At 49.1% G+C, this 27308-nt stretch overlaps 1 protein-coding gene across 2 annotated transcripts in view; it reads left to right on the plus strand.

The window, feature by feature from the left end:
- ATP9B (ATPase phospholipid transporting 9B) overlaps positions 1-27308 on the plus strand; it is a 2296170-nt gene that overhangs the window by 477205 nt on the left and 1791657 nt on the right. The gene's annotated exons all lie outside the window — the stretch shown is intronic.

Here is a 27308-nt window from a genome sequence, read left to right on the forward strand (position 1 = left end):
AAGCTCATTACCTACGCCTACAAATCCCTCCACAACATTGGACCTCAATACCTCAACGAACAGACTCCTTCTACGCACCCAAGAGAAGCCACCGATCCTCTGACCTTGCCCTAGCCAAAATCCCACGCATCTGCAGCGCCTTGAGACCCTAGCGGGTGAGTAGTGCGCTTCACAAATCCCTGATTGATTGATTGGGACAATCACAGGGCATAATGAAGTCTGGCTATATATATGATACTTCTTCCCAGGACTTGTCTTCTAGATCCACCTCTGGCTTTCCCCAGGTAAGATGGATGGCATGACATACCTCTAGCCCCGTTGATTCTGCCAGCATCACTGCTTCTGATCCTACTGCAAGTCACATCTGCTTCTGTCCATTTCAGGTGAGCACTCAGGGATGATTAACAATGCTCTAGTAGATCCATCCCCAAGTTTTGTTCCCACAAGAGGTCATTTTAGGATATCTGGATGTTGACCAGAGCCAGACTGAGACACTGTGAAGACATGCATCATTCCATGTGTTTCTGTACATTTATGAAGAGGTAATATGCCAACAAGGGATTTTATTTGAAAAAATTCTATCGTTGTTGATTTTAGGAAATTAATTTGGTGGGTGAGTTCTAGACAAATACCAACCCATATGTCAATTGACTGAACCAATCATCAAAAATATGAAATACACACACGGGAAATCTTTTTGTGAAATGATCACAAATCTTTTTATATGTCAATTCAATCAAAAAGGAGTACAAGTAAACAATTGAATGCGCAATGAATCATGAAAAAGGAGAAAATAAATATTATCCACATTTCATGACAGAACATCTATTCCAAAAGAAAAAACAGAGATCTATCTCATTCTGAGAGAATAGTAATCAACTGTACATAATTAATGTTATGGAAATAGATGATGAAGTCGACGTTTCGGTCTTAGATGGCATCAATCCGTCAGACCATCTTCAGGACAGTAGGCATTGCATTAAAAAGGAAGACCCCTATACAAACATAATATAAATTAGTTACATCAATGTAGACATAATTGTTCTCTTATTGTTGAATACAAAGAGAGAAGAGAAATAGCCCGTGTGTGAAAGGCACTCATTTTAGCTTTTATCGTGAATAGCTGCCCCAAAGCACCAACAATATATACAATATTCAACTATCTGCATATTTGAGGTGAAAGAATGAAGGCATGCTAAAGTGTGAATCAACGAATATAGTTTAACGTTGTGTTGCTTTTTTTTTTTTTTTTTTTTAAAGTTCCAAAACCTTTATTATCACCTGACACAGTCATACATCTCACGCCTACAACCTCACGGGCCGGCTTCAGATAACATTTCACCACACAGTTCACCATCCTATACACAGCCATGTGGCCGACAACCCGGAGGTCCGGCGGCAAATACCTGTTGATCAATCATAACAGTACAACTGTAAAAAAAAAAACCATCCTGAACCCTGGGCAACAAACTGAGCACCCTGTCCATTAGGCACATCTGCTATGTGCGCTACCTGCAATTCGGAGGTGCTAGTGTCCAGGAGCAGCAACCCCTGTGGCAGTCCATTAGCATCGCGTTCCTGAGGGGCAGACAAGCAGACCCCCCCTAGGTGACCTGTGCGGCCCCTGAGTCAGCAACCACCTGTAACTGGGTCTCCTCAGCCGCGGAGGCGGTATAAGCCGCCAAGTACTCCTTAAACGGGTCCCAAATGTCCCTAGCTCTGCTAGTTAATGGTTGCGTCTCAGCGTGGATAGCACTCTGCTCCTGGCAGTACAAAAGATCCCCTATCCATTCCTTAAATTTCGGTGCGCGCCCTCTGCCCCACCGGCATGCAACTCTCCGCTTCGCCAATAATAGTGCAATGTTCCCCAATTTGCGAGCCAGCTTAGGTATCGATACCGTGTAGCCCAACAGCATCACAAGCGGATCTAACTCCACCGCATCCCCCAACATAGCCGTCAATGCTGTATGCACCTGCACCCAGTAATCTGCCACTCTCGGACACAACCACGCCAAATGCAAGAAATCTGCACCTTCCGCCTGACACCTCTCACACTTGTCATTATCCGAAAGTCGAAATCTAAGCTTTTTGACTGGCGTGTAATACATTCTCTGTAAGAACTTGTAATGGATAATACGCAGTCGGCTACTGGAGGAAATCTGGGATGTGAGCTCACAACAATACGTCCATTGCTCTTCCGTGATGTCCCTGCCTAGTTCGAGTCTCCACTGCTGGAGTGCCCTACAGTCCAAACTTCCACTGCGTGCCCGTATACTGCTGTATAGTTGAGAGACTAAATGCCTACCATCCATTGACGTAAGCAGGGTTTGCAGAGGCCTCACCGTGACGGGTTCCTCCGGGAAGCGCGGTAATATCTTCCGCAGCCCCTGCCGCAGCCGGACATAATAAAAGACATCCAGCGGTGTAGGCCGATATCCCCCAAACAACTGCTCTTGCGTCTTGAACCGACCACTAGCGAAGAGGTCGCCCCAATGCCGAATTTTTATTCTAGCGCACAGCCCCTGGAACCCTCCTTCCTGCAACAGCGACAAGTCCGGGTGATAAACTAGGGGCAACGTCGGGGCATACAGAAAGCTAAGCGCCAGACGACGTAGTATACGCTGCCACGCATCTACCGTGCACGGCACCGTAGTGAAAGGCGTGTCAAGTGCGCTTATTGGGCCCTGAAGAACACCCGTCAATGGTAGGGGTCGGGATATCCAGTCCTCCACCGCCAGCTGCGGCAGGAATGGCGCAGGTGCAAACCAATGATAAGCAAAGTGGGCCTGCGCGCTCAAATAATACTCCAGGAAATCTGGTACATCAAAACCTCCAGAAGCGTACGGCCGAGTTATAATCGACCATGCCAGTCGAGGCTGCTTACCAGCCCAAAACAGCCGCAATAATTCGGAACGCAATGTTCTAAAGAAATACGTACCCGGATAGTACGGGATGTTCTGGAAAAAATATAAAAAGCGAGGCAATACCACCATCTTGATCAGCAAAGCCCTGCCCGCCATGGTAAGCGGCAGAGACACCCAGCGAGTAACATCCTCCGCCAGCTTAGTTATGGCGGTACCGTAATTCAGCCGCAACGTCGCCTCCCTTACCTTCGAGATCTGGACCCCCAAATATCTGAGATCCGACTCACACCAGTCCAGCGGGTAGTCCAGTGGAAAGCGGCCCACTGCAGGCGTCAGGGGAAAAAATTGCGACTTCTTCCAATTTATTTGGATGCCCGACAGGCGCCCAAACACTAAGAATTCTCGGAGCAACGGATTAAGGTTAACCTGCGGATCTACCACATACAACGTTAAATCATCCGCATAGAGAGACACATCAATCTGCCGTTGGTAGCATTTAAAGGCACTCTGCTTATGTAATTGTCGGATACGGCACGCCAGAGGTTCGATCGCAATAGCAAATAGTAATGGGGAGAGCGGGCACCCCTGTCTAGTACCCCTAGTCAGCGGGAACGAGTCGGACATCTCACCATTAATCAGCACTCTCGCTTTCGGGTCAGTATAGAGCAATTTGATCCATGCAACAAATATTTTGGGGAAACCCATCCTGTACAGGATGGCAAACAGGTAGTTCCACTCGACCGAGTCAAATGCCTTGGTGGCATCAAGAAATACTGCCGCTACTGGCAGTTCCGGCGCTATCGTATTGATCAAGGAAAAAAGCGTACGCTAATTGCTAGCTGTCGAGCGACCCGGGACAAAACCCGACTGATCTGGAAGGGCAATTTTCATCATAAGCAGAGAGAGCCTAGTGGCTAGCACCTTCGCCAGAATCTTTGCGTCACAATTGATTAGAGAGAGCGGCCTATATGAATCACACTCCGCTGGGTCTTTTCCTGGCTTCAACAGTGAGGTGATCAGTACCTCCCTCATTGTACCTGGAAGCACTCCCACCTCCAGTGCGTCCTCATACACCTCCCGAAGCACCGGAGCCATGATATCAATATAGCATTTATAGAATTCAGCTGGGAGTCCATCAAGCCCTGACGCCTTACCATTACTCAGAGACATAATCGCCTCCCGTATCTCATCCAGTTCAAATGGAGCTCCGAGAAATTCCCTATGGTCGTTGCTTAACCAACATAACGCCACATCATCCAGAAAGTCCCCAAACACCGCCTCCCCACCACTGCGGGCTTCATACAACTCCTCATAATGTGCAGTAAATTGACCCAAGATTCCCTTCGTATCCTGACAAAGGGCCCCTCCCTGTTCTCTGATCTCTAATATATGTGTGGGTCCCCGTGCATGCCTAGTAATCTCCGCTAAGGCGCGACCTGCTCTCTCTCCTTCGCAATATCGGCGGGCTTGCCAATATCGGCCCCTGAATTTGGCCTCCCTATCTGCTTCCTGCTCGTACAGCGTGAGTCGTTCTCGGAATTCCTTATGGATCGGCCCCATCGGTTCCTGGGCCATCCTAGTTTCCAACTCCGCTAGTTCCGACTCTAATTTGGTGAGCGAGCCTTGTATTGCTTTTAGTACACCAAAGCTCTTAGATATGTAATACCCCCTGACCGTCACCTTAAACGACTCCCATATGGTCTCAACACTGTCCACCGACCCCTTGTTGCGAGGAAAAAACTCGGCTATCTCGTCCCCCAATTCCGCCTGAAACACCGGATCTAAGAGTGCCGTGGGTTGCATACGCCACCTGGGTGCTGCCCTACCGTATCCCGGGAGCGCCACCTGTACCAATACTGGGCAGTGATCCGAATACGACCTCGGTAAGTGCACCACTCGTCCTAGATCCACCGCTAAGCCAGTAGATAGAAAACAGTAATCCAGCCTGGCCCAAGTGTTGGCATATGTTGTGAAGTGCGTCCCCTCCCGGACCCCAGGATGCACCAACCGCCAACTATCTACGAGTCCCCCTTCTGCCACTATTCCCGCCATGGCATCCCTCGCTCCCTTATTGTATTGCGGGCTACTATCCGACCTATCGAGCCCCGAGGCCATTGTGAGATTAAAATCCCCCCCCCATATGATATGCATGGAACCCGTGTTCAGTATCATGCCCCACAGCATGGTGAAGAAGGCAGGCGAATCCACATTTGGCCCATAGCAGTTTACGATGGTGACCGTATCAGTACCAAGTCTGCCCCACAACAATACAAATCTCCCCTCCTTGTCTGTAAGGTCACCTAGCATCACAAACGGCACCGCTTTCTTGATCAGTATCGCCGTGCCCCTTGCATACCCTGAATACGAGGAGAAGCTCCGCACAGCCGCCCATTTGCTGGCAAAAGTGTAAGTGGCCTGGGGACTAAGGTGCGTCTCCTGTAACAACGCGATTTGCACCTTATGCTGTTCCAAGTAAGCCACCACCCTCCTACATTTCCTTGCGTCATTTAACCCCCGGACATTCCAAGTTGCGACAGTGACGTGTGACTTACGCGCTTTATCAGCCATGCGTCGTTAACTTCCCAAGATCCAAAGCAGTCACCCAGGTCTGCATACCATGCCCGCCCCGGGTGCCTACCGCCCAGCTGTTGTCCCCCTCTACCCCCTCAAATCGAATATGCAGAAGTAGCTCTGTCTGTAGCGTAACATACTGCAGCCCACTCCCTCCTCCATAGACAAAAAACCCACCCTCAGTACCATGCTCTCTCTCCCGTTCCGGAACTACAAACATACAAACCATAGCAACAGCCCATGTCCCCACCCTCCTCCCACTGAAGCAAACCCCAACCTGCCAGTCCTGTATCCCCCCTCCCCACCCACAATTGCCCCAAACATCAGGGCAAGTACATTCCCCAAACCCCCAACATATACTAGGGTGTTTCCCATCAGGAAGCGAACCTAGGTGGCACCACCAGTTCCCTCCCCAGAAACGCCAGCCCGGCCACACATTGTGCAGTCCAGCTCGGCGAAATGAGGAGGCGTCCGGCGCTAGAACTGGATCCACCTGGGTCCCACAATAAGCAAACCCCTGCCTCCCTTATCAGCAACCAACACTATACCACAGCCCGTGCAAACTTTAACAAGATTCTCCTGCTGTGCAGCGCCCCACAATACACCACCACCCCACCATGCTCGCAGCCACGTAGCGCCCAGGCCCAATCAGCCCCCAGTGCAATGTCTCACAGCTGGCCACCCCAGTCCCAGTTCTCAGACCACCCCTTCACCTGCACTTGTGGTCTAATATGCCAGCTACAATCACCCCACTCACAGTTCACCGGCCACAAGCTCCTCACGCCGGGGGTCCTCGTCGTTCCCAGCTCCAGTCTCGGATCTGCGGGAGCGCTTGTACTGTTTGATGAAATCCTCCACCATCTGAGGATTCGTGAAGAACTTCTGCCTCCCCTGGTATGTGACCCGCAAGCGCGCCGGGTAAAGCAATGCATAATCCATTTGCAGGTCCCGCAGTTTCGCCTTAACTGCTATAAATTTCCGACGTTCCTCCTGCACCATCGGTGTGAAGTCTGGATATAGCGTGAAGGAGTTGCCATCATAGGATAACGTGCGTGTACTCCGTGCGGCCCTCAAGGCGGCATCCCGAACTCGATAATTGAGCATCCGGGCGATGATCGGCCGGGGCGGCGCTCCCGGCTTTGGTCTGGGGCCCAGGGCTCGGTGCGCCCTCTCCACAATAAATTGGGGAGAAAAAACATCCGATCCAATCGCCGCCACCAACATCTTCTCCACATAGTCCTCCATTTTGCCCACATTCGTCGACTCCGGAATACCTACGATGCGTACATTATTCCGTCTACTTCGCGCTTCCAAATCCTCATTCTTAGCAGCGATGAGGCGCAGCAGATTGTCCATTCTGGATAACTGTGAGGTGTGCTGCGTCACCGTATCCTCAGTGTCCGAATATCCGCTGTTCCGCCCCCGTTATCCGTTCCTCTTGGACGTCCAGCTTCTGCACCACCGCATCCATACGGGACGACATTCTGTCCACTTTATCAGCAATCGTCGCAAACCCTTGACGCATCTCTCGTAGGACATCTTGTAAATTGGGCGCCGCATCTGCCGAACCTCCTGCCGGCACCGGCGGCTCAGCCGGACCACGAGTCTCTTCCACCACCTTGGGCGGCTTCTTACTAGCCTCAAACGTGAGTTTGGGCTGTTTCGCGTCCGTCCTGCCCATTCTGACCTCCGGTCAGTACACTCCGCCAACAGCAGTAGACGCCTCCCCGGGACCAGAAGCAACGCCGACGTCCCTCCGCACTTCCCTGGAGTTGCTGCCCCTCTTTACACCGCAAGTCCAAGCTGCCAGGATACCCAAACGCAGTGTTGCAGTCCAGTCGCCACCAGCCTCACCCTCCACGCACGCTCACTGTGCTTCACAGTCAGCCGGCCGCCGCGCCAGCATATCAGGGAAGCAAGCCACACGCAGTCCGTGCCGCCGTCCTGTACAGCACACCCTACCTCCACTGCGGTCACCAGCGAGGCACCATGCGACACCGCACTCCAAATCAACGCCTGGGTTTGCAGCCGCATTCAGTGGCGTCCAGCTCCTCCAAGCCCAGCATCGCGGCCCAGTGTCTGCGCACTTGCTCGTCCGTGCTCCAAACCGGCCGTCCACGGTGCCTGGGGGCCTCTGTTCCGTGTCATCCGCAATGCCCGAGGCAGGAGGGTGAGGGGGGGGCGGGGAGGGCGACACCACTCACCCCCAAGCAGTCCAGATGTCGCTCGACTCCCCCACAGAAGGCCGCCACCGAGCACCTCCGGGAAACGGCAAAAATAGCGCTCTACCAAAGCGGAGGGGGGGGGGAAACCCCCCGTCAACGAGCGCCTCCAGCTTCTCCAAATCCCGTCCCGCTCCGCCGCTACCACCAAGGTGCCGAGTCCCTCCGAGGTATCGTTTCCGGTCCTAGCGCCCACGGCCTGCAGCCGTTTGCGCAACCCCGGCCTCTCGTACCAGCTGGATCCGGCAATGCAGCTCCGCACGTCCAAGCCACTCGCGCGCCGCCACTAGCGAGGCTTCGTTCTCCGGGGCCGGGCATCCGTCGTCTGTCAGCCGCCGCCAGTACCCTCCGGTACCTTCACCAATGCTCCTCGCTCAGTTTTGGGACCCAGGTGTCCCAAATAAGGATAATTGAGCGGATTATAACCGCCGGACAACGGGAGCCCTACACGGCGGCTTCCATTCACCCGTGCGCCACCTAGCGCCCCTAACGTTGTGTTACTTTGCTTACTTAGATGTCTATGCTTAATGCGAGAAAATTCTTTTTTTTTTTTCGTAACCTGATGGTTTACGCTGGTTCTGTAAATTTAATAGAAAATTGCAGCATGTAATGAACTGAGTGGTGACAGTTTCATATTTTATTGTGACTTGTATATAGGTATATTATCAAGACCTACCAGATCCTGGTCAAGTTGCTGACTACAAATTAATGTAGAGGAGATGATCCTTCCTCTTATTTTTGGAAAGACATGACAACACCGTGGGGCAACACCATGGATGTGGCACTCTTGTGTGTCGAAAAGGAGGAGACTATCCTTCCTGATTTATTGTTCTTTTTTCGGAACTCTGCAGTGACACTGAAAGGCAACATCATAGATGTGTCACTGCTGTACGTTGTCAAGGGAAAAATATTCGTTGTGAATTATTCTCAAGGTGTCAGAGTGTGACTAATTTCACATAATCTATCACTGTGACAAAGGATGTATTTAAAATGGTTCTGCACTGTTAGAAACTATCTCAAGTTTTATGGTCGAAAAAGAGCAGAACATTGCTTCGCTTCATTATTGATTGCAACACGTTGTTTTTTTTAAAGATAGTGAATCTTGAAATATTCAACAGTTCATTAATGTGGTTTAAACGCACAACTTACTTTAAACAAAGTTTTATGCATTGAGGTGCTAGGCTACCCCATGTTGATTTAAAGTCACTAGTCCGAAGAGACAACGTAGAGCATGCCATTGATTCTGTGCGCCAAGACGTGATCACGAAGCATGATAAATCATTACCGATAACGAATGAATGAAAGGTTAATACATTCAAACGTCCAGTTAAACGTGTAGCTTAATGTCAAGAGGGTTATCTTTTGCCAAGGGTCTGGCGTGCCGAACATTCATTCAAACCCACTATTTCCGTCAGACATACTAAAGCATGACATAAATCATAAAAAGTCAGAGCCTACTTACATTTCTAACCGAGAGTAAGGAAAGCTAACGCCAGTCCACACGAAGGAACACGAACGTGAGTTCAACATTTTCGGCGTTTTTTAAAGGGCAGTGGCAAGCGGAGGGCCAGGTGTTTGTAATCGGGGAGTGTAATCAATGCAAAGTTTTACTGAAACGTGGCGGCCATCTTAGACTGCCTATGTTCAATAGACAAACTTATGTTGATGATCGAAATCGCGTGATACTCCGCAACTAGAGTGCAAATTAAATCTTATGACTAAGGTGTATTCGTAATGCTGTGAAGCTTAAATGCAACTTTGTTCTTTTATAGTCAGTGTAAAGTCTTGCTGAAACATAGCGGCCATATTAGGCTGATTCAATACAGACGTCTGTTGATACTCAAAGTGTTACGCGATACTACGCAAATAAAGGGCAAGTTTAATTTTATGACCCAGAGAATATTTATGACACTCCATAGCTTGAATGCAACTTCATTCTTTTACCACAGATCTGTTTGCAACCTAACTGTGTCATCCTGCACTGTATATCTAACAGACAAATTAATGATAACAATGATGAATGCTATCAAAGAATACAACCAAATAATTTTGGCATGCAAAACCAAGCTAACATTCATGAGAGCAGAAGGTCATCGTAACTCAATTACATAGTTTTTATGTGCATATAAACAATCAGCTCAGACTTATCGCTTACAATACACTTGAAAAACACAACACTCAAATATTTTGTAATTTCAGTGCAATTATCTAGTTCAGCTTGCAACTAGTTGGAGTCTTACAGCATTAATAAATGACAAAGGATTGAACAAAAAACATTTAGTTGAGCAATTTTACAAAATCGTAATCCTGTTTAGCAACATGTCCATGTGTAGGGTCGGTGTCTAGGTTCTGCTCGTCAAAGTTGCTGTAGAGAGTTCTGATCTTGAGATGGTTGAAGTTGCATTCAAGCTATGGAGTGTCATAAATATTCTCTGGGTCATAAAATTAAATTTGCCCTTTATTTGCGTAGTATCGCGTAACACTTTGAGTATCAACAGACGTCTGTATTGAATCAGCCTAATATGGCCGCTATGTTTCAGCAAGACTTTACACTGACTATAAAAGAACAAAGTTGCATTTAAGCTTCACAGCATTACGAATACACCTTAGTCATAAGATTTAATTTGCACTCTAGTTGCGGAGTATCACGCGATTTCGATCATCAACATAAGTTTGTCTATTGAACATAGGCAGTCTAAGATGGCCGCCACGTTTCAGTAAAACTTTGCATTGATTACACTCCCCGATTACAAACACCTGGCCCTCCGCTTGCCACTGCCCTTTAAAAAACGCCGAAAACGTTGAACTCACGTTCGTGTTCCTTCGTGTGGACTGGCGTTAGCTTTCCTTACTCTCGGTTAGAAATGTAAGTAGGCTCTGACTTTTTATGATTTATGTCATGCTTTAGTATGTCTGACGGAAATAGTGGGTTTGAATGAATGTTCGGCACGCCAGACCCTTGGCAAAAGATAACCCTCTTGACATTAAGCTACACGTTTAACTGGACGTTTGAATGTATTAACCTTTCATTCATTCGTTATCGGTAATGATCTATCATGCTTCGTGATCACGTCTTGGCGCACAGAATCAATGGCATGCTCTACGTTGTCTCTTCGGACTAGTGACTTTAAATCAACATGGGGTAGCCTAGCACCTCAATGCATAAAACTTTGTTTAAAGTAAGTTGTGCGTTTAAACCACATTAATGAACTGTTGAATATTTCAAGATTCACTATCTTTAAAAAAACAACGTGTTGCAATCAATAATGAAGCGAAGCAATGTTCTGCTCTTTTTCGACCATAAAACTTGAGATAGTTTCTAACAGTGCAGAACCATTTTAAATACATCCTTTGTCACAGTGATAGATTATGTGAAATTAGTCACACTCTGACACCTTGAGAATAATTCACAACGAATATTTTTCCCTTGACAACGTACAGCAGTGACACATCTATGATGTTGCCTTTCAGTGTCACTGCAGAGTTCTGAAAAAAGAACAATAAATCAGGAAGGATAGTCTCCTCCTTTTCGACACACAAGAGTGCCACATCCATGGTGTTGCCCCACGGTGTTGTCATGTCTTTCCAAAAATAAGAGGAAGGATCATCCCCTCTACATTAATTTGTAGTCAGCAACTTGACCAGGATCTGGTAGGTCTTGATAATATACCTATATACAAGTCACAATAAAATATGAAACTGTCACCACTCAGTTCATTACATGCTGCAATTTTCTATTAAATTTACAGAACCAGCGTAAACCATCAGGTTACGAAAAGAAAAAAAAAAGAATTCTCGCATTAAGCATAAACATCTAAGTAAGCAAAGTAACACAACAAACTATATTCGTTGATTCCCACTTTAGCATGCCTTCATTCTTTCACCTCAAATATGGATGCAGATAGTTGAATATTGTATATATTGTTGGTGCTTTGGGGCAGCTATTCACGATAAAAGCTAAAATGAGTGCCTTTCACACACGGGCTATTTCTCTTCTCTCTGTATTTAACAATAAGAGAACAATTATGTCTACATTGATGTAACTAATTTATATTATGTTTGTATAGGGGTCTTCCTTTTTAATGCAATGCCTACTGTCCTGAAGATGGTCTGACGGATTGATGCCATCTAAGACTGAAACGTCGACTTCATCATCCATTTCCATAACATTAATTATGTACAGTTGATTACTATTCTCTCAGAATGAGATAGATCTCTGTTTTTTCTTTTGGAGTAGATGTTCTGTCATGAAATGTGGATAATATTTATTTTCTCCTTTTTCATGATTCATTGCGCATTCAATTGTTTACTTGTACTCCTTTTTAATTGAATTGACATATAAAAAGATTTGTGATCATTTCACAAAAAGATTTCCCGTGTGTGTATTTCATATTTTTGATGATTGGTTCAGTCAATTGACATATGGGTTGGTATTTGTCTAGAACTCACCCACCAAATTAGTTTCCTAAAATCAACAACGATAGAATTTTTTCAAATAAAATCCCTTGTTGGCATATTACCTCTTCATTTAACCTGCCCAAGCCCTCAAGGGTATATTGGGTCTGTTTCCCTACGGTTACATCTGTGCATTTATGGCAAAGAGTTTCAAAGATCTTCTATTTAGGACTGAGTTCCCCTTGCTAGAGAATAAAGGTATTTATGATCTGGCAGTGACAACATCTCATTCACCTTAGCATTTTGCCATATATCCCTAGATCTTCAAGCTTGCTCAGATAATAAAGGAAGTTTTTGGTCAGTAAGTAATAAGCTCCTGAAGACAGTCCCATGTCAGCCTTTGGGTAATCTCCAATCGAGACTGTTGTGTTGATTGCTGCTTCCCTGTAATGTAAGTAATTGTTCTCCTGTACAGAGAAACATCCAAAATCAGTGGGAAGAATATGTACCAGTCTGGCAGTCAGACAATCCAATGTCAGTGTCATTGGGACATGCTAAGACCTGCACCTATGGCACAAACTGTGCTTAATTTGAGCCGGTGGTTTCCGGTGCTCAGCACCAGCACTTAATCATCAACACCGGTGCTTTTTATGAGCACCAGTTAAGGACACATTAATTTGCTGGGAGATTAGGTGATTTGCCCAGAATCACAGCATATTGAGACTCGAGCCTGGTTCCCCAGCTCCCATGTCTGCAGCTCTGGCCATTACACCACATATGCTCCTCATTTTCATGGTTAGCAGATGGTTCTGTTTTAGGCAGCATTAACAGGAGAAATGGGCTGGTGCAAGCTCCTGACGAAAGCCTCTGCACTTTTTTTTTTTACAAGTTAACCACTGGGCACAGATTTTGCTTGTACGCCTTGTTACCATGACTTTCAGAACCCTGCAGCAATTTAATTCCCTCACTCACAGTTATTCATTGCCATCCCAACTCCATATTTCCAAGTAGGGTCTCAAAGAACTCTGGGTCACTAAAGTTGGGGCATATCGGTTAGCTATATTACCTGCCATCTATAGTACATGTAACATCCACCAACAAGTAGTTAAAATGGAGATCCTTCAAAGAGAAATATTCCATTCTCCCTGCCTCAGTGAAAACCAAGAAGACCCATTGCCATCTCAGGAGTCTGATCTCCTCTTCAACACCCTCTCATGAGGCCCACTTCCATAATGGGGGGTTATGACATTCTCTCACTGCCATCACTGAACCAATGCATAGGTTCTCATAGTTGGGATAAATGGTTATGCTCTAAACATTTGACAGCAGCCTCCACCCAAGCCATCTACGCCTCATTTGGCGTCCCATGAATGCCTGCAGAACCAGAATCTTTTGCTTTTAGAAGCCATAGAACTGGTCCTGCTGAAGAAAGGGGACCCGAAAAAGACTCATATTATTTCCCTGTATGGAAAAATGGCTGACCACTGCCCCTCCCTTGTGAAGCTTTACTGGAGAAGTTCAAAACACTAACCTTGGCCAGAGTTCTGGCAGAACCCCAGACAGAGCAACAACTGACTCTGCTTTATGGCTCTGCAGAGCATTTTCTCAAATGTAACTTTTTTACTGAACTACAGGTAGTACCTCCAAGTGACAGTGTGAAATCAACATTAGCAGTACATGATATGCAATTTGGTCTCAAGGCTGCTGTCATGCGTAGACATGGGGTGGTTCCCTGTGTAAAGCTCTACGGTCTCAAGGCTGGTGTCATGCCTAGAAATGGGGTGGTTCCCTGTGTAAAGCTCTACTTGCTAACCTTCCACCTTCCTATATCTGAACATTGTGATCAGTTGCTGGATAGTCACTGAGGAGGCGAGTCACATGCCGTAGTGCTGACGTTACACGCTGCAACGCTCCCACGAGCAGCAAGGTGTTCTGGTACTCAGCCCTCGGTTTCCGGCCCTCTGACCCCAGGCTTCTGCTGGGCTGGTTTTGACTCCTTTACAACCTCAATTTCTTCGGTAACCGAGCCAGTAGAGTGCAAGGGGAGCTTTACCTGGAGGCCTTGGTTTTTACTCCAAGAGACTTTGACACACGACGGGGGTGCAGGTGTGGCCCAAGGGCTTCGGTCCTCGCCGAGTAGGTGCAGAAGCTGCCATTGTTAGGCTGGTGCAACTTGCTCCTACCAGGGGGGCCCGCACATCACACTCGCGCCATCACATTCACAGAGGTCTCCTTTTAGGATCTACCTGACCCGCTTGCCCCATTTGCCACTGCCTCAGTAGCCCTCAGCTGAGCCTAGTTGCCGGGAGACCCTGGGGCCAGGGTCAGGACGGAGTGGTAAAAAGAAGGAGGAGACTAACGGAATGCTTGGAGGCCCGAGCATACCCTTGTGTGGCGCGGAGGACTGAAGGGGCAGAGGTCACGCCCTGAACCAGCACCGAGCTGTGGACACAACAGGAGGGGAGAGGAGCGACAGCTGCTGGAGACAGAGGTGCTCTGGTGAGTGTGGCAGATTCGAAACTATCTTCAGGAGGCGAGTCTCTGGGGTGTAGCACAGATGAGTAGATGACCTTCATTTACGCCTTAGTTAGACAGCTCATCGCTTACCACCCTCACCCGAGAACAGTGACTAATCCAACCAGTTGGCTGCAAAGAGGTTACTGCGTGCTCATGCCCTTCTCTTGACTGCCTTTCAGAACCTCTTTGAAGGAAGAGAGGGGAGTGGCGTCACAGTATAGGAGCTGTCGAACCCCTATGATTTAAGCATAAGGGGGGTCTAGTCGGTAAAAGTACCCCTTCTCTCTTTAAAAACCATAAGATGATTATCCCTTTGATAAGCAAGAATATTCATATATGAAACGCCCACAGGCATAGCTGCAAGCGCACCAACGTCCACATAAGCTGGCAAAGAGACAAAAGGACAGGATGCTTTAGCCTCACAAACGTGGGTGGGGATTACTCCGTGCATTGCCCAGTAATAAGCTAAACAATGAAAAGATTTTAACACCAACCACCCACCCTCAGGTTCACGTCACCACCTCAGTCAATTGTAAGAATGATATAAGAGACTTTTTGACCTCGACAAGCAAGAAGGGCCTGACTGCCTCTTCACGAGAACCTTCAAACTCAGATCAGCTTTTCAGCGGTGAAAGAAATCCGGAGCCCCATGTGGTCAAACATAACACCGACGGGCAACTTAGTATACCATTAAGCCCAGAGATGATAATCCTAGGGAAAGGGCTGACAACTATGCCAGACACATTCATCTCAAAGAGAAACTTGTAGCAACACCACCCCTAACATGGGACATAGACTGCTTAAAGATAGGAAGCACAAAGGATATTCAAATGTGGCAGATGTCACCAGAGCCACAGGGCCCCCAATCACCACCCATACTCTTAGGGCCAATCAGTCTGGTGGGCAGTACAACAAAGGGCAAAGCAGGAGGCATACCAGGAGGGCCATGAGCCCAAGATAGCCCTGTTAGGCAACCAGGTTATAACCCAGTTATGGCCATTCATGCACTACGCACCAGTAAAACAGAGGAGAGTTCAATCCAGGGATGCGACCAGGCTGGTTTGAAGATGCCCCCAGAGTCTGTTCATGGCCCATCTCCTTTAAGAGATAGCATCGTGGAAAACATTGCCGCGGTCACGCCCCAAAATAAGGATCAAGGTGAGAGATGTACATTGGCCAGCTGGTGTTCAAGTTTCTCTAGCTCATGTTTTATTGACCAATACAGCAAACCTCCCAAAATTGAACATCATGTGGATGATGATTCTCGCGCCCATTATTAAAATGTCAAGCCATTTCATGGCTTGACATTTTAATATCTTCTAACAAAGCACTGAATGTAAAGGCCTATGCAGTACTTGATGTGCAAATAAATATATTACTCTCTGTGCCAACTTTAATCATGTGCATTGACATCACACAGGTAAGTAGAGCTCAGGACTCAGTAGAGCTGACCCAAAGGCAGGATGCATGATACTATTATCCAATCTTAACTTAGAATCACTGCCGGAAATGTTGATTTCCCAGATTGAGGATCTGGAGAAGGACACAAGAGGTTCATTTGGTAGGAACGATTCTGCTTGGCAACAAAGCCAAAATATGTCAGACATTAAAAACAGGCCACCCTTGTCAAAGCCAAGTGATGAGGCTGAAAACTTTGAAAACACAGGGCTAATAAACAGCCCAGTAACTTCCGACAAATCAGACCGAATCACAAAATCGGTTGTGGAAGTGACGCAACGGGAAGTTCAGCACGACCTCAAACAAATTAACAGAATCATTCTGAGCTTGAAGGATCAAACAGCGGTGCAAAGAGACAAGCCATTGGAAGCTTGGCTACAGAAGGATAATAATGAACCAAAGGGGAAAACAGATAGCCACACAACATACCTTAAGAGACCCTCTAACCAAAATGACAAGAAAACTGATAATGAGGCAGCTGACACACCCACAATGGATGCCCCTCATCCGGATCAAAATGAAACATCAGGGACAAATGAGAGACCCAGCTCAAATCGCACAACTTACTGAAAAATCTCCATAAAAATACCACAGTACAACAAAGGTGCGTGAAAATACTACAATGTGTAGGCAGACAGCAGCCATCCATGTGGACACGAGTGACATAATCACAGCAAATCAACAACAAAGGGAGCGCAAGAGATCAGGATGAAAACACTGCCTTCGAATACCACAATGACAATGCCCTTGGGTGTGATTCCGCAAGGAGGTAGTCAAAGGCCTGACCTCCCAAGCCGGCTGAATGGCAGGATACAGCGCATCACAACGATGAGTCAATAGCGAACCTCAAAGACCTTAAGGTCATATTATTTCCTGAGTATGTTTCACAAGGAAAATGGGACATCCTCAACCGAGGGAATGTTGTGAAGCTCTGTGCCCACCTGCCAGGACTAGGAAATATAATCTCAGCAGACATTGATGGAGTGGCATTTTGCCCCCTTGATAGCGGAGATATAAACGAGAGTACTGAAATAGCCTTTTTCGAGCCAGAGAAGCACCCTGAAAAGGAACAAAAAAATCTAGAAAATTGGGGAATACAAGTCAGAGAAGTAGCCCCACTGAAATAACCTGTCTTTCTAATGTAGAAGCACGATGGTCCACAGAAGGACATGTGCCAAGCGAGGGGAACCAACAATAAGTTAAAGTCAGTGACCATCTCTAATCTAAGGGGCACCAAAGAAGGACCCAGAACCTTGCAAGTCAGGGAAGGGAACCTACAAATTACAGCAAGTAAAGAAGGGGGTGCCCGCCAATGCATCATGCAAGTACAGAAATCGCCAGATTGACCGTGGCTGCCAAATGCCCTCAGTTAACGAACCTAGAAAATATTGACCAACAAAATGTAATCAAGTATCTGATAGAGACATCTATCCACAGGTTCCTTACCTTTGAACATCCAGGTGTCAGGCTGGATTCTGAATATTTTTAATAGCAGTACCCCTGCGCCGGTAGATGGCGTTGGTCGACTCCGTGTGATGTTGTAGGCATCGTGTTCGTCGCATCGTCAATATAACCGCCACTCTGCCGCGCTGACGTCAGTTCTTTTCTGTGCGCTCCAGCCAGCGCAGATCCGTTGAAGGGGGCTACCCCCTGTTACTTTTTGACAGAGTTTTTTTTACTTTTGTTGATTCCTTTTGGTGTGTTAGGATTTCCAGTACGAAGACTTCGGGGTTCAAGTGCTGTGGCGCCTGTCACCATGCCATGTCGGTAAGGAACCCCCACCTTGTGTCGTCTCATCGATCTCGCACCCGGTCGAGAGGAAGGTCCAAGCATCGCTCCGGGGGCTCGAAGTCCTCTTCGTCGAAGTCGTCAGGAATGAGTCACCACAAGAAGCACAAGAAGTCGAAGCATGCTTCGACTTTGCTCCATCTGCCACGGGGCAAGACGGAGGAGCCTCAGCGTTCACTTCCCCGTTCCACGGTGCTGGCACCTGTGTCAACTCCTCGTCTCCCTCCCTTTCCGGGGCCGGGAGCGACCCCCGCTCACTTCAAGGAGTCCTACGACGCCATGTGTGCCATGTTTGGGTGGCTTGACCCTGCTGGCGTGCCATCAGGCCCTGCAGGTGCACGTGATGGAGATCATGTGGGTCCCGCGCCTTCAGCTCTGGTGTCACAGTCTTCTGTTGGACTCGTTCCTTGGTCCAGACCGGCACCGGTTGCACCTCCACAGCGACCTTCCCCAGCATTGCGTCCGACACCGAGATCACCGGCGCCGCCGACACCCGCCGGTGGCGCCTCCATCATCCTCTTTCCAGAAGATACAGAGCTGTTCTGGCATCCGCAGACACCGAGGCTTGCATCAACGGAGACGTACAGCTTCATACCGTCTAACCAGCCCCTTTCTGAAGGCTTGGGGTTGGACGAAGAGGACTGGGAGGGGGAACAGGATCCCGCAGCCCCAGTTCGTAGACTGGTATGAGGAACTGGGGGATGCCAGTAGCCTGGACACCTTCCCAGATTCTGGTATGCTGTCTCCTCCTAACCTGGATATGGAGGAGGGGGTGGAGTTTGCTGTGGTGGTGCGTAGGGCTGGGAGGTCCTGGACCTGCAGCTTCCTACAGTGGCAGCCAAGACGATTGTCTTGACAGAGGTCGTGCAGCCTGGTGTTTCCTCATCGGAGCCCTTGCTGCCTTTTAGCGAGGCCTTAACGGATGTTCTTCTGGGCACCTGGTCGAAACCCAGCACAGGGGCTCCTGTGACTAGAGCAATTGCCCACCGCTATCACCCTGTACCGGGTGACCCAGTTTTTCTCACTGCCCACTCCACCACAGCTTGGTGAAGCAGGCTTCCACTTCCCGTGGCGCGTTCCCTTTCACCCCTCGGGACAGGGAATCCAAATGGCTGGAGACCTTTGGAAGGAAAAAGTTCTCTTCCACCAGCCTCACATTGCAGTCGGTGAACGCTGCATGCCTTTTGGGCTGTTACTCCCATTCTATATAGGATACGGTTGCGCACATGCTGCCTAGGGTCTCGGAGGAGGACTGGATCCTGTACTCCCAAGCAATATCAGACGGGAGAAATGCAGCGAAGTTCACATTTCGCTGTGGCTTGGACACAACTGACTCGATGGGCAGAGTTATTTCTTCGGTGGTGGCCATCAGGCACCACGCCTGGCTGAGGACGTCTGGCTTTTCAGGGGATGTCCAGGCAAACCTCATGGACATGCCTTTTAATGTCTCTGAGACAAGGCTGACGCATTGCTTGAACGCTGCAAGGATTCGATGGCAACGGCCAAATCCTTGGGCCTCAGTACTACACCCCTGCCTGCGTCTGTTTTTCTCTCCTTTCACTGCTATGGAAGGGTTTTCCAACTGCGCCAGCCCTATTTCAGCCAGTGGGTTCAGCCAATTCAGCAACCTCTGTGGGCCGTGGTTCATCCTGCCCTCGAGGGTCGGGAGCCCAGAAGTCGAGCCAAACCATCCCCATCTCCACCGCAAAACCTTCCTAGTCTGGTCCTACAGGATCATGAGCGTCCAGTGAGTGGCAGGATACACCACCACCTTCACTACTGGCGTGACATCACCTCAGACAAGTGGGGGTTGAGGTTAGTCCGAAGGGGATACGCCCTCCCCTTTCGAGGCAACCCCTCCATCTATACCTCCATCTCACGACCGGCTGACAGAGAATCATTTTGCGATACTCCGTGAGGAAGTCACGCTCTCTTGGACAAGGGAGCTATAGAGAGGGTTCCCAGGCCAGAAATAGGCTGTGGTTTCTATTCCTGTTATTTCCTGGTCCAAATAAGGAGAGAGGCCTCCATCCTATCCTCGACTTCAGAGCTCTCAACTACTTCCTCAAGAAGGAGAAATTTAAGATTCTCACTCTGGCTCAGGTACTGTCCGCCTTAGACCCAGGAGACTGGATGGTAGCTTTGGGCTTGCAGGACGCCTGTTTCCACATTCCCATCCTGCCGCCCATCGCTGCTACCTACGGTTTATAGGAGTCCAGGAGCACTTGCACTTTGCTGTGCTCCCCTTTGGCCTCACCAGTGCCCCGCAGGTGTTCACCAAGGTGATGGCGGTGGTCGCAGCCCAACTGCAGAGTTCAGGGGTTCCAGTCTTCCCCTATCTCAACGACTGGTTGTTGAAGGCAGGCTTGTCTCAAGCAGTCGTCTCCCATCTCCAGAAAAACGGCGAACCTCTTGCATTCGCTGGGGTTCCCTATCAACGTGCCAAAGTAACACCTGACTCTCTCTCACATGCTCCCGTTCATCGGAGCAATTCTGGACACGGTGCAGTTTTGGGCTTACCCTCCCGAGCGGCAAGTCCAGGATATTCGGGCTATGATACCGATATTTCAGCCTCTATCCTGGATTTCAGTGAAAATTACTCTGAGGCTGTTGGGTCTCATGGCCTCTTGCATCCTTCTTGTGGACCACGCCAGATGGCACATGCGGGATCTCCAATGGGACCTGAAGTTCAGCATCAGGGAAATCTCACTGACCTGGTCCAGATCTCGGAAGGCACTGCGAAAGACCTCTCTCCCTTCCCCATCAAGACCTCACAGTAGTGGCAGATGGATTCCTTCTGGGATGGGGCGGCCATCTGGGAGAGGTGGAGATCAGAGGACTCTGGTCTCCGGCGGAGGCCCGGCTCCATATAAACCTGTCGGAGCTTTGGCCGATCCAGCTGGAACTAAAAGCCTGCTTACCATCCATCGAGGGAAGGTTAGTTCAGGTGTTCACTGACAACACGACCGCCATGTGGTACTGCCAAAGCAAAGTGGAGTGGGGTCGTGGACCCTGTGCCAAGAGGCTTTGTGTCTCTGGACCTGGCTGGAACAGCAGTGCATTTCCCTGGTGGTTCAGCATCTCGCCGGTTCTCTGAACACCTGAGCTGATGAACTCAGCCGAATGTGCCCAGATCATGAGTGGCATCTCCATCCAGAGGTGGCACAAGGACTCTTTCAGCAGTGGGGAGAGCCTTGGCTAGATCTGTTTGCCTCCACAATGTCAGCAGTCTTGCGTGCTGGAGTTTCCAAGGCGGCTTTTTGCACTTTTCGTCACGAGTAGAGTTCAGGCCTCCTGTACGCCTTGCTGCCTATACCACCCCTACCCAGAGTTCTCAAGAAGATCAGGAGCGACCGGGCACAAGTCATTCTTGTAGCTCTGGATTGGGCATGGAGAGTCTGGTATCCCAAGCTTCGATTATCTGATCAGGCTGCTCCTTCTGGAAAATCTCCTGTCGCAGCAGCAGGGGAAGGTCCTCCACTCGAACCTGTCTACTCTCCGCCTCCTTGCGTGGAGATTGAGCGGCCACTGCTGACAGCTTTCAACCTTCCTACCAAAGTCTGTGAGTTTATTCTGGCAGCCAGGTGTCCCTCCACGAAGTCGGTATATTCCTGCCGATTTTGTAAATATTGTACAGGCCTGTCTATTGACCCCTATCTGCATCTTTTTCTGATATCCTCCTATTCATACTTTCCTCTTTTTTTCGGCTGCCTGATCAGCCTTCTCTTTTCAAATTCCCTCAGGTACAGAGATTCTTGAAGGGGTTAACCCATTTGTTTCCCCTTCGCCCTTTATTATGCCACCATGGGACCTTAATTTGGATCTCACCTGATGTGTGCACCGTTTGAGCTGCTGCACAGCTGCCCTCTACGGCTGCTCACCATCAAACTGCCTTCTTAATGGCAATAACCTCTGCCAGGAGGGTGAGCGTACTGCAGGCACTGTCATCACAGCCTCCTTACCTGACGGTCTTTCCGGATAAAGTGGTGCTCCGCACAAGAGCATCTTTTCTACCTAAGGTGATAACACCATTTCATATGGGGCAGTAAGTCACTCTACCCACTTTCTATGCCCCTCTGCACCCTTCCATGGAAGAGGAGCGCCCCCATCATCTGGACTCAAAAAGAGCGTTATCATTCTACCGTGATCGAACCAAAGAGTTCCTGGTTAATGACGGGTACGTGGGTGCAAAGAAAGGGCGTGCTGTCCAAAAGAGGACTATATCCCGCTGAGTCATCCTCTATATCAAAATCTGTTATGCCTTAGCGAAGAAGGATTCTATACAAGGCCTTAGAGCCCATTCCACCAGGGCAAAAGCAGTCACCATTGCTCTCCAGCGTGGTGTTCCCATTTCGGATATTTGCCAAGCGGCCAAGTGGGCTTCGTAGCACACGTTTGCCAGATACTACTGCCTGGATTCCCATGTTTGCAGAGATGGCCTGTTTGGTTGCTCTGTCTTGCACGACTTCCTGGTCTAAACCTTTCCGCAGTCCCTCCTCCGGGGATGTGATTGCTTGGGTAAGGAATCTGAGGCTAGATGTCTCTATCAGATGGACAAGTTACTTACCTTCGGATATGCCTTATCTGGTAAAGACATGCGCTAGCTGCAGATTCATTACCGACCCACCCATCCTCCCCACACCGCGGATTGGTTCTAGTGTCGAGGGCTTTTCCCTTCAGGGCCCTAGTTGCCTTTTTTAACACACCACGGTCAGTCACTGTATGGCTCCAAGCTTCTGGCTTTGAAAGTTGTGAAAAGTACTGACGTCCGCGCGCCGAACTGGGGTTATTTTGACAACGCGGACGTCACGACGAACATGACACCTATGATGTCACTTGGAGTTGAAGGATGCCCCCTACCGGCAGGCAGAGGTACTGCTATCAAAAATCTTCCGGATCCAGCCTGATGCCTTTAGGTTCAAAGGTAAGGAATCTGCGGATAGATCATGTCTCTACCAGATAAGGCATTACTGAAAGTAAGTATCTTGTCGGACAAGCCCTAATCTAAAAATGTGTTCATGGAACATACATGGGTTAACCGACAGTGAAACTAAAATGGCAGCCATCAGCTAATTAAAGAAGCACAATCTCAACACTCTGCAGGAACCCTGGGCCCTGCATTCATCCCCTTGGCCTGACTTTACAGCCTATGAAGCAATGGTAGTAGCCTCAAGGGCATGCTTTTAGCGGGGTGACTATCTATGTGAAGAATGACTTAGCAGCAAATGCCATAACACTGTGTAAGGGGAATGACGATTACATCTTCGTCAATCTCTCACTAGCTAAAATTGGCAATGTAAGAACTGAGATTACAACCATTATTTTAAGCTGCATCATCTCCACCCAGCCAGGTCAAAAAAGGAGGCCATGATAGAAACACTATTACCACTACGAAAGGGCCTGATACCTACAGGATCACGATAACTACTGGGGCGGCGCGACGAGGCAGGGTTGCCAAGGGCATGATGGGGAAAACCCGACTTAAGCAGGGCGGCGGGCAGCCGGCCCGGGACAAGGAGGCAAGCCCGTCGGCAGCGCAGGTAATACAGCAATCACCAACTGACTGCCTCCCGCAACAGCAAGTCGACCAGATCCTGCAAGCCATAACAGCCACGCGAGATACACTACAGGCGGATATAGCGCAGGTGACGCAGAGCTTGGGACTACTCAGAGCGGATCACAGTAAGTTGGCAGAAAGGGTGAAAACTGCTGAAAATGCCCTGGAAGGCATGGAACCGACTGCCAGGAAGTTAACGACCCAAATGAAAGAAGTGCAGAATCAGATACATACATTGGAACAGAGAGAGGAAGCTGCAGAAGGGAGGAATCGGCGCAGTAACATTCGCGTGGTAGGTCTGCCGGAGGGAGTGGAGGGAAAGAGCATGCTGGACTACTTGGAAACCTGGCTGATAACTGTAGTAGCCCCGGAAGGCTTGACCCCCTTTTACACGCTAGAAAGAGCGCATAGAGTACCGGCGAGACCGCTAGCGCCGGGGCGCCCACCCAGACCAGTGATTGCTAAATTGCTACATTACAAAGATAGAGACTGGCTATTGGCCCAGGCGCGCAAGAAGGGACCGTACAAAGTGGACAATGCTACTGTAACACTATTCCCGGACTATACGTGGGAAGTCCAGCGCAAAAGGGCATCATACCTGGCGGTCAAAAAGGCGCTGCGTGAAGAAGGACTGCAGTATGCCCTAATGTATCCAGCGACCCTAAAAATCCTGGTCGACAACAAATCCTACTTTCACAGCAGCCCGGAGGATGCGTGGGACTGGCTGGAGCGTTATAAGGCTGGAGCCGAGCAACCAACTCACGATGGAAGGATGACCCCGGCACAACCTAAACCTAGACGAATTTGGAAATATTGGAGTCGACGAGCGAGTTCTCCAAGGCCGACGCTGCGACAAGCGGAAAAGGAGAGATCAGCAGAGGTAGAGGCAGTAGCGGCGCTGTCCAAGACAGGGATGGACTCGCAGAGCGAAAAAGGGGAATCGGAGCTGGGAACAGACGGATCGTACACAGATGCCTCACAGGCGGACAGTGTGCGGCTGCCACATGTGACGGCGAGAACGGCAGATGAGCTGGTGGACTTGTGATTAGGCTCTCCTGAGCATTTGAAGATAACCCCTGCTTAGCTGGTCTGTATATTGCTGAATGGGGAGGACATAGCTTACCAAAGGCTGGGTGTTGGCGGGTGCGGGGCAAACTGGGCCTCCTTGGACCTTTGAGCCTACCCCCATTGTTATAGGGTGTTGGAGATTCCTTGGGAGTCTGGGCACTCTGGTTGCTTCATTAGTTTGGATGGGTGTTCAGTTTGGGGCATCTGTCCTGGGGAGGGGGAGTTGGGGTGTGTTTAGTTTTGTTCAGGGATATCAACGGGGAACCAGTGTGCTCCAGATGACGCTGAAGATGGATGGGGTTAGGAGAAAAGAAAATGACCTCTATCTCCGCCTTTAAGTGCATAACCTTGAATGTCCGTGGACTCCACACTATGGCCAGGCGCCATCAGGTGCATGCCTACTTAGTGCGCAGGGGAGCACACGTTGCTCTCTTACAAGAGACGCACCTCACGTTAGCGGAGGGTAAGGCGCTCCACTGCAGATGGCGAGGGCAAGTATATTACACTACTTATTCGGCATACGCTAGAGGTACGTTAGTGTGGATCAGGGCGGGGTGCCATTCCAACTGACGCATAAGATGATTGACCCTGAGGGGCTCTATGTCCTGCTGGCGGGGCGCCTGAACGGGGTAGATGTCATGATAGGAAGTATATACGCTCCAAATGTTGAACAAGGAAGTTTCTTTGACCGCCTGTCTGGGGCCATGGCTGGGCACGCGCCGAGCTCGCTGCTTTTGGGGGGCGATTTCAACTCTGTGTTGGATGTAACCATAGACAGATCTTACCCACCACTGCCTGAGTCGGCGAGTGTGAGACTTGCAGATAAAAGGCGGAGATGGCAGTCAAATTGAAATTTAGTGGATATATGGCGGGAGCAGCACAAGCAAGAGCGAGATTATTCATATTATTCTGGTCTGCATGATTTGCAGGTCCGGTTGGATGCGATGCTGGAAACATCTGATGTATGTATTAAAGTGCAACACAGTGAATACTTGGCCAAAACATTGTCAGATCATAACCCCCTGCTGATCCACTTGGGCTGGCACAAAGAGTGGGCGTTGATTCCAACTTGGAGATTGCGCCCTGAAATACTAGAAGACCCGGTGTTCCGGGAAGAGCTACAGCAGGGGATCACCCACTATTTTAATGAAAATGAAAATACAGCAGCAACAATAGCGATAGAATGGGATGCATTCAAGACAGTGGTCCGAGGGATCTGTATTTCTAAGGCGGTGGTGCGGAAAACCTTACTAGATGATATACAAAGGGCGGACGAGCGCTTGCGAGAAGCAGAAAGGCGTAGCCATACATTGGAGAGGGATCAGAAAGAGGTGCTGGGAGCGAGGGCGGAAGTAGCGCGGCAAGTTGAGAGGCTCAGAGTGTTTGATTATGAGGCATACAATGCGCGGATGCATAATGAGGGGGACAAAACAGGAACGCTTTTAGCGCGGCTTGTTGCTCCTGATAATAGAGGAGCACCAATCCTGGGGCTTCGAACATCGGCAGCTACGATGGAATATACCCAACTGGGAATAAGCGATATGTTTGCGAGCTATTATGCAGCGCTGTATCGTAGCATGGGGGCAGCAGATGATGAAGGCATGGAGCGTTACTTTGGTGGGCTGGTTTGGCCCCAGCTGGAGGAGGAACACTCACTAGCATTGGGACAAGAGATATCGTTAGGCGAAATCCGGTCAGCAATTAAGCACATGGCCCGAAATAAGACCCCGGGAGTTGATGGGCTACCAATAGAGTTCTACGCCACTCTTGTAGATACACTGGCGCCTCGGCTACAAGCGCTATATAAACATGCCTGGATGGCGGGAACACTGCCAACCACGACCCAGGAGGCCGTTATAATTCCCAGTCTAAAACCAGGCAAAGACCCCGCTGAGCTAGCAGCGTATAGGCCGCTGTCAATGTTAACGGCAGATTATAAAATTTTAAGCAGGATACTGGCGACGCGACTGCTCCCTTATATGACATCCCTAGTCCATGGGCATCAGGGGGAGTTTATCCCCAAACGAAATGCGGCTGGCAATATCAGACGCCTCTTGCGTGTTTTAGAGGAACAGCGAGAAACTGCGACGGGAGCAGCGGTGCTGGCTGTCGATATTGAAGAGGCCTTTGACAGCCTAGAATGGTATTTTTTATATTATGTGATGGGGAAAATGAGAATAGGGGAAGAATATGCGAGATGGACGCGGATCCTCTATACCGAGGCCACTGCTAGAGTGCGAACGGGCACGACAATCTCTCGGGTGTGTAAAGTAGAGCGAGGGACGAGGCAAGGCTGCCCTCTCCCCCCGCTGCTATTTGCAATAGCAATAGAACCATTAGCCATGCTAGCACTGCGGGCAGATGTGCAATACATCTCGCTGTATGCAGACAATTTATTAATGTTTTTGGAGGACATTGGAGAGGCTTTAACAGCGGTGAAACAATTGCTGACCGGATATGGGAATAGATCGGGGCTGCGTGTCAATTGGACGAAGACTTGTTTATTCCCGGTGAGACCGAACCTACCAGCACCGGCCCAGGTGCAAGGGGTCCGCTGGGAGGCACAGTGCCTGCCCTATTTGGGAACGTTCATTTATCATACTCAGGACGAGCTCCTGGAAGGCAACATTAGTCGAGCAATCCGAGGAGTCAAGGGGAGTATGGAGTTCTGGACTACCCTGAAGATGTCGGTAGCAGGGCGGGTAGCACTGTTAAAAATGGTAGTGTTACCGAGACTGCTATACTATTTTAGGACTCTCCCAATATGGATACCTGGAGCGAAGTTTCGGCAGCTATAAGCGATGGTGGGAGAATTCTTGTGGGGGAATGGTAGGAGACGTGTTGCTCTAGATACAATGATGCGCCCCA

The sequence above is a fragment of the Triturus cristatus genome, chromosome 5_1 (assembly GCF_964204655.1).
Source record: "Triturus cristatus chromosome 5_1, aTriCri1.1, whole genome shotgun sequence".
Classification (NCBI taxonomy): Eukaryota; Metazoa; Chordata; class Amphibia; order Caudata; family Salamandridae; genus Triturus; species Triturus cristatus.